The sequence below is a fragment of the Octodon degus genome, unplaced genomic scaffold, assembly GCF_000260255.1.
Source record: "Octodon degus isolate 3935 unplaced genomic scaffold, OctDeg1.0 scaffold00021, whole genome shotgun sequence".
NCBI classification, from domain to species: domain Eukaryota; kingdom Metazoa; phylum Chordata; class Mammalia; order Rodentia; family Octodontidae; genus Octodon; species Octodon degus.
In genome coordinates, this window is record NW_004524597.1 from 15,351,056 (window position 1) to 15,359,909 (window position 8,854).

Genomic DNA, 8,854 nt, shown 5'->3' on the forward strand with positions numbered 1-8,854 from the left:
GCAGATGACATGACACTCTATGTAGAGGACCCCAAAAACTCCACCAACAGTCTTGTAGACTTACTTACCAAATTCAGCAATGTGGCAGGACACAAGATCAACACCCAAAAATCAGCAGCACTTTTGTACAAAAACAATGAACACACTGAGAGAGAATTTAGGGAAAAAAGACTTTCACAATAACATCCAAAAAAGAGAAATACTTAGGAGTCAATTTCACAAACGATGTAAAAGATTTATATAGTGAAAATTATGGTACTCTGAGAAAAGAGACTGAAGAGGATTTGAGAAAATGGAAAGATATTCCATGCTCCTGGATAGGAAGAACCAGTATTATGAAAATGGCCATATTCCTAAAATTGTTATCCAGATTCAATGCGATCTCGATTAAAATATCATTACTATACCTGACAGAACTAGAGGAAACTTGCCCCAAATTCATTTGGAACCAGAAGAGACCCAGAATATCAAAAGCAATCCTGGGAAACCAAAGAAGGCAGGAGGTATCACAATCCCTGACCTGAAATTAGATTATAAAGCAACTGTAATAAAAGCATGATACTGCATAGAAAGAGAACTGTGGATCAATGGAACAGATTAGAAGATGCACACACTACTGCAGATGTACTCAGCCACCTTATCTTTGATAAAAGTGTGAAACATGCTCACTAGAAGAAAGATAGCCTCTTTAGAAATGGTGCTGGAAAAACTGGCTTTCCACATGCTGAGGCTAAAACTAGACCAATGCCTAGCACCATGCACAAAACTACAGTCAAAATTTATCAAAGATTTAAATATTAAAACAGAAACACTAAATATTCTGGACAGGAAATTGTAGGTAGAAATCTTAAAGACATAGGGGAAGGTAGAAAGTTCATGAACAAAAACAATGCATGGGAAATACTTCAAAGAATCAACAAGTGGGATCTCATCCTTTTGAAAAGTTTCTGCACTTCAAAGCTAATTTCCAACAGTGTAAAAAGAAAACCTATAAACTGGGAAAAATTATAGCTAACTGTGCCTCCAACAAAGGCCTTCTAGAATATATAAATAATTGAAAAAATCAGCACCCCCTGTTCAAAGACCCAATACAAAAATGGGCATCTGAGATAAATATACACTTCTCATAGGAAGTAATACAAATGGCAAGTAAATGTATGAAAAATGCTCAACATCATTGATCATTCAAGAAATGAAAATTAAAACACTAAAATTCTATCTAACCCCAGAAAGAATGACTGACATCAAGAAGCCAGCCAATAACAAATGCTGGAGGGGCTGTGGGGAAAAAGGAACACTTCTCCACTGTTTGTGGGAGTGCAGACTGGTACAACTACTATGGAAATCAGTGTGGAGATTTCTTCAAAAGCTAAGATTGGAGATCCCATTCAAGTCAGCTATTATCCTCCTGGGTATTTTTCCAGAAACCTGAAAACCTCATACTACAGTAATATATGTACACCCATGTTTATAGCAATGTAATTTGTCATAATTAAATCCTGGAAACAACCCAGATGCCCATCAATTGAAAAATGGATAAAGAAGATGTGGTATTTTTACACAATAGAGTATTATTCAGCTATAAAACAGGATAAATTTGAGTATTTCATGAATAAATGGATGCAACTAGAGAACATAGTCTTAAGTGAAATAAATCAGATCTGCATGTGCAAACATTGTATTGTCTCCTGAGTGTGAGAACCTAACTGAGAAAAATGGAATCTGAAAGGACAGTAGATACTGGGAAAAAGGAATGAACTGATTCAAAAGGAAAGAGTTACTGAGTTGAGAAGAAGAACAGGAGAAGGTGTGAGGCTAAGAAATATAACTATGTATATAAACAGGATGGTTTGGACAACTGTACTGTGCATTTCTGCTGGTCTATGGAAAGGAGCAGATAATTCTTAATTTGTTTCATCTTCTTTTTTCAACTGTTTGTACTTTTTCTCTTAATTTCTTATACACTTTCTTTTTACTTCCAATTTTACATGCATATATCTGGTAATATAAATAACTGGTTGGAAGATGACACTATGTAGTACAACAAATATTGTGAAATTCATATTACTTTGTTAAGTGAAATTCCATATTACTTGTATTTTTTTCTGTTTTAATATTATTTTGTACATTCTTCAAAAAATTATATGTATTCAAGTGGTTAGGTTAGTCTGTTTTATATCATAATTTGAGGGTTTAAATGTTTGTAGTATTGAAGGGGATATAACATGAGTAGCATTTTTGTCTTGACAGAATTAGGTGACTATTTCCTGGAAGAACTTGGAATTAATGACATTTGTAAGCTGGGTGTTGTGCTATGCATCTAGAGCTCCAGTTCTTCATGAGGCTGAGGCAAGATCACTTGAGCCCAGAAATCTGAGACCAGCCTGAGCTACACATAAAAACCCCATCTCCAAACAAAAACAAAAACAAACAAACCCAAAAAAACAAAAACAAAATAAAGCAAAACATTTGGGCCATCATTGTGTGGAATACTCGAGTGAATTTGAAATTTTAGAGAAGCATTCAAATTTTTTAAAGGCCAGAGAGTCTTGAAAAAGATCATCTCTGTGTTCTTGGGTTAGGAGAAATTTTTGCAAAGTGGTGAGGTTACAGTGATAACTCATTTGTGTCTTAGTTACTTTGTCTTGAGACAATGAAAAAGTTGAATGCTTGATATCATTAGGAGGAGTTGTTCTGTTTTCCAGGACATACAGTATTTCTCAATCACTGTTTTTCCCAGTTTTTTTTTTTTTTTCCATGTATGGTTGTGGTTTTGAAACCTTTTTATTTTCTTAAAAAAAAGAGAAAACAAAAACTTTGTAACAAAATAATGGAAGACTAATAGTATTTAATATAATTGTTATTTTTAAAGCAGTTGCTCAGGGTACAAGATACGGGCACGTGGAGGATTGTGGGTTAGCTCAGTTGTTGAAGTGCCTGCTGGGGCAAACCCAGGCAGGCGCAGGGGACCGCTTTCACTAAGACTCAAATTCACCACAGGGTGTGGTGGTGCATGCCTGTGATCTCAGCTACTCAGGCTGATGCAGGCAGATCCCAAACAAACAAGAGCTGGTGATATAGTTCACTGCTTCCTATGTTCAGTCTTGTAGTGGAGGAAAAAAAAAAGATACACATTGACTGTTGTCAGATTTGACATGATTTCTTGAAACAAATCATTAGTTTTTTTGTTTGTTTGTTTGTTTGCTTTGATATGGGATCTCACCAGGCTGACCTCAAACTTGAGATCCTTGGCCTCAGCCTGCAGAATAGCTGGGATAACAGGTATGTGTCACTTCTTCCAGCTTTATTTTATTTTTTTTAAATTTTATTTTCTCTTATTTCATTTTATTTTTTGAGGCAGAAACAGTCTTTATTGGGCTCAGACCAGGGGCCCATGGGTCTTGGGGACCTTTGTCAACTTGCTGGTTTTCTTCTCTATGCTCTTTTCAGTCTGTCTGTAAACTCACAATCTGCTTCTTCTTCCTGTAATGGACCTTGGCCTTCTCCTTCTACTACTCCTCCAGGGTGGCTGTCACAGCCTGGTACTTCCAGCCAATCTCATGAGCCAGACAGCCCAGGTAAGCAAACTTTCTCATTGGCTTCAGGAGCACAACCTTGAGGGCAGCAGGAGCCACCATCTGCTTTTTCTTGTCGTAGGGGGGTGGAATCTCATCAAACACCTTGAGGCAGTCCAGGGCATCCTTGCCTTCCTTGGTCTTGTGGGGCATCATCCCGGGCCTGGGCTAGGACTGGCTCTTCCAGCTTTAATAAAAGACCTTGTTTATTATTTAGTTGTATGTTAATTTCATGTAAATTTTGAGTTTTAGGTTTATGAATTTTCCTTCAAAAAGTTTTTTGTGAAACAAAATGATGAAACATCATGAAATTTTATAGAAGTCATTGCAACTATGACTTATATTAAAAGTTGAAGACTTTCCAGTAACTATATGGTGTCTTCTTAGTGGTTATGCATAGTACAAGATGCAGACATGATATCCTGTCCAAACCCTATTAGAACAAATCTTTCTTCTCATTGAATTAAGAGAATGTAGCTGTGTATCTATCCTAACTATTATGAATATAGAGATACAAAATGGTCCTTCATTTGTATCCCTTTTTTTTGTTTAGTTTCCTCAGAGAAGGGTATTCCATTGTCATTTAAATATTGTAAGTGCATGGATTAGCAAAATATTCCAATATGGATAATTTTCAACTTAGAATGTACACACACTTATTTAAAATTCTTTCTTTAGCCAATTTAGGAATATTGCTGCATTATGTATTAGAGAGAAAACTCTTAGCAGAAGCAACAGTCTTGGAAATGATTCCAAATCAAGTTAAGAGATCAGCAACTTGGGTCTTTGCAGGCATTTGTCACTAGTAAGCAGCTGGTATGGCTCTAGTTCATGTCCTGTTCTTCCTCTCTATCCCCTGCACCTCAGCCAAAAGATAGATGGCATTGCTGGAAACAAGTGAGGCAATCTGCCCCAACAGTGGCTAATTCACCTGTTTTTAATCATGTACACTTTGAAATGTGTTAAATTAGGAAGCACTCAGTAGTGTCCCAAATTTTCTGTTCAAGGAGATTATGGTACCACACAGGAAAGTGATTGACAATTTATAGTATGCCTAAGGAGAGCCACCTAGAAAAAAAAAGTCTCTCAAGCTTTCATGGAGAGCAAACTGGTCAAGCAAGGGCCGTGACTCATCCAGATGGCTGACACTCACAAAGGATCTACCAGCAGTTCTGCATGGTCTCAGGGTAAATCCTGAGGGGATTGTCAGGTACAAAAGTTACATTTTGAGTTATATAGGTCTTGCTTTAACTTGGTTTTACCCATCCAGCAGAAAATTATAACCAGGAGGTATAAAAGTAATGTCATATTAATATGCTGAGCTATAAAAGGCTCAAGTCAACAACTTCTGACAATTGCCAGTTCTGCTGATAACCCACTACTATTATGGACTATTAGACTAGATTGGGATATTTTACTGAATTCAAGTACCTACAATATTTGAACTGGCATCAAGTATGAAAAGGTACTTTAAAGACTCCTCCAAATACAGTTTCTCTAACAGCAATGGAATACCCATCTCTGACAAAACAAAACAAAAAAGGGGGATATAAACAAAGGACCATTTTTTAGTGAAAAAATATATATGTGTATATAAAATAGGATAGATATACAGCTACTTTCTCTTAGTTCAATGAGAAAAAAGATTTTTACTAATACTGTTTAGACAAGATATCATGTCTGGATCTTGTACTGTGAATAACTACCATGAAGACAACAATATACAATATGTATTAATTATTGTAACTGTCCTACTAACCTGTTTTGAAACTGTCTCATTGCTATTTCTTTCTCATTAAAATTAATTTAAAAAATTAGGAAGCTATTCATTCAGAAGCAAACAAATGCAGAAGTTACTAAACATGCTAAATACAGATTACTTACCTGAATTTTAAAAAATGAAGAGCAAAATATTTAACGTCCATGGTAAACAAACACTACATAATATCAAAATTAAAATTTCTTTGAAAGCTTTCACAGGAACTCCCTCATCTCCACCAGTGTTCTGTTGTATCAGATAACTTCAGCTGAGGCGATGTCTGGAAGTTTGTAGGGCCTGGGAGGCTGAGGGCGTCCTCAGGATATCTGAGCCCCACAGTCTATCCTGGAACTCTTCTGACACAGAATCCCACATCCTTCCCACAGGTCTGGGGGCTCCTTGCTCCAGGGATGCTCAAAGACCCCATGTCAGCAAAAATGCCTCATAAACTCAGAAGCGAAAGACAAAATATGGCAGTGAAATCCTTGAACTCTTAGATGCTGTACAGGTCCCTAAAAGAGAGGCAATTATGCACAGTTGGGGATATCAAAACTAAGACACTAAGGCCATTGTGGAAACCATAAAGCAAGCTGGGAAGCAAAGCCTGTGGCCTCCAGGAAAACAGCAGAAGCAATAGCTGTGGCCCCTGCACTGTTCCCTAGTCCACTGGCAGAACAGGACCCTAATTACACACAACATCAGAGTACATGCTTTAAGACCAAGGATGGAACTTATCTCCCAGCAAATGATTGAAATTTGGAAATGGCCAGATAGCAATCTCTAAGGCCCTGGGTTCAGCTTTTGTCAAAAAGTTTCATCAGGATACCCATATAGGCCAGAGAGTTCTCAAGGTCATTTTGGTTCAGCATTTCTGTGTCCTTGGCTCTCCAGCATATCTTAGTAGTGTGCGAACTATGTAAAACATGTGCTTACAAGGCTTCTCCTGGAGTACAGAGTGTTGTTGGTGGGGGGGTCTCATTTGAAAATAGAGTTGTGGACTTCACTGAGCTTCCTCAAGTCTGTGGCTACAAGTATTTGTTAATCTTTGTGTGCACCTTCTCAGGCTGGGTAGAGGTTCTCCCCCACCTACACCCCAAATACAGAAAAAGCATCAGAAGTGACCTGACTCTTTTAGAAAGAAATCATTCCCCATTTTGGAATCCCCATTACCATAGGATCAGACAACAGGCCAGAATTCATGGTAGTTGCAGCATTCATTGTAGTGCGGTTGGTGGTCAAAGGACTAAAGATTACCTGAAAATTACATATGGCATACTGTTCCCAGGGCTCAGGAAAGGTGGAATGAATGAAATGGACTTTAAGCTACAGAATAGTAAACTGTGTCAGGAAATTCAGCTGCGGTGGGACCAACTCTTGCCAATAGCCTTGCTGAGTCCCACTAAACAGATAAGATTTTCCCTCCATGGAATTCTCTATGGACACTTCCTTCCTCTTATTAAGGGAATAAGGGGGGAATTGAAGGAGCTTGGAAATCTCACCCTCAGGCAACAGGTGCAGGCATTAGGCTCAACCTAGCCACTCTACACCAACGGGCCAAGGAACGATTACCTGTGAGTCTGACCACAGATACTCAACCCTTTAAGACAGGGGTTACTGTGTGGATAAAGAAATGGAATGCTTAGCCTCTAAAAGCCCTCTGAAGGGGCCTGTTCACTGTTATCCTATCCACCCCCACTGCAGTAGAGGTGGCTGAGACAGGAGAGTGAAGCTCGTGTCTCCAGACTGGGAGTGTGTGTTGGTGCTGTGTGAGCTGCCAGTCTGGAAGAAGCCAGCCACGACCTCAGAGACACCACTGGGAGAGAGCAGCCCTCCTCTAGTTACTCTGGAGGCTCATTAGTCAATGCACAGCAGAAGCCTAAAGATGTCACCTGTTGGTGACATGAACAAGTTGAGCTTCTTTTTGTGGTTGGCCTATCTGTTATTCATCATCATTCCTTGTTCCTAACTGTACTTGGGTCTCTAGCCCAAATTTTCTCCATAGCTCTTGCTGAGACCACTCCAGAAAACTGGAAATGTGGTGAAAGGTACTTGTTAGCACTCATCTTGTGGGAAGGGAGTTTTGTTAGTACTAGCTGTTTTTAATATGATCCCCTTTGGTAAACCTGAGCTTCCCATCATGTGACTCATGTATTTGCATAACCAGGTCAGGCCAGAGAGTTACTTGTACTTTACCACACCATTTCTCACACCAAGAGAAGGTTAGGGAACATGTACACATCATAAGACAATGTACTCAATCTGCCAACAGGGGAGTCAATGTATTTGTATTGACCTGAGGTACTCCCCCAATGAGAAATGATTAGAATTCAAGCACTCTAAGGTGGTGGAGACCTGAACAATAGAACTGAGATTATTAATCCCAACTGGCCAGTGTCAATACTCTTTGATGTATATGGAGTCATAGGCAATACCTAGTCAATTTATAGTGAGCCATGTGGGGGTCTGCATAGGGCACAGAAATGAATGTTTAATGATAATTATATGCATGAGGAGTCTTTGGTTCTGTGCAGATGTGCTACCAAAGCTTATTTTTATTGTCCCTATTGGAGTTATGTCTTATGGGCCACCTGGAAAGACAAGAACAAAACAGCCTGCCTCCAAAATGGCTTGACTGACCCCCTAGTAAGTCAGGGACCCACAGCCCTGTTAATTTTACTATTTTTAACTTGGTAGATCCCAACTGGAGAAAGGGCTACAAGGTTGGTGTACTCGTTCATGAGCAAAGTGCAAAGCCCAGAGCCCTACTGTATTTTAAAAGGGTCACTACTGCCCATATAGCCATATCTTATTAGGTCTTTTATGAAGAAATATGAGGTAGCCTACCTCCTATCTCAGCCATGACAAGAAATTTGTTTTTAACCCTAGTAGAAACTGTAGGCCAGACTCTAAAGGTCTTCCTGGTATGTGTGCGGGAAGCCAACATGGGAGATCAATGGTCACGGACATTTAGATAATTCAAACCTCATGAGCCTTATAATGGAACAGGGTACCCCAGGCTTACGCTGGAGTTTGGCTTCTCAAAACATATATTGGGAAAAACATTCTTGCCAGGTGGGGAGGAAGGTTCAGCATCTCTGTTGGATGCCTATGCTGCTTATGCCAAAGATTTTATACCTCAAATCACCTGGGAGACACAATGGTTGGGGTCCCCAGATCAAGTTGAGCCAGATTTCCACCTCTTGTATCTAACTTTTCTCACCTTTGACAGACTTGAGACAATGTTGGTGCAGCCAGCAAATGGTGAGCCCTACCCCAAGAGGACGATACTGGATATATGGAAAGATGATCTGTACTGTACTGGTCAGGGTTGTGTGCGCTTGAAACTATTCATCCATCTTTCCTCCTGCTCCTACTTGCCAGAGGGGAACATTTGGGAGTCCAAGTGTACCAGGACAGGAAACAATGTCCCCTACAAATTGGTAATTGGAAAGATGATGAATGGCTTCTTGAGTGAATAATCCAATATTATGGCCCTACCGCCTGGGCAGAGGCTGCTGCA

The 8,854-nt window shown here is 39.4% G+C and overlaps 1 pseudogene; it reads right to left on the reverse strand.

The window, feature by feature from the left end:
- Window positions 1-3,379: 3,379 nt before the first annotated feature.
- On the reverse strand, window positions 3,380-3,731 carry LOC101584886 (annotated as a pseudogene).
- Window positions 3,732-8,854: the final 5,123 nt, after the last annotated feature.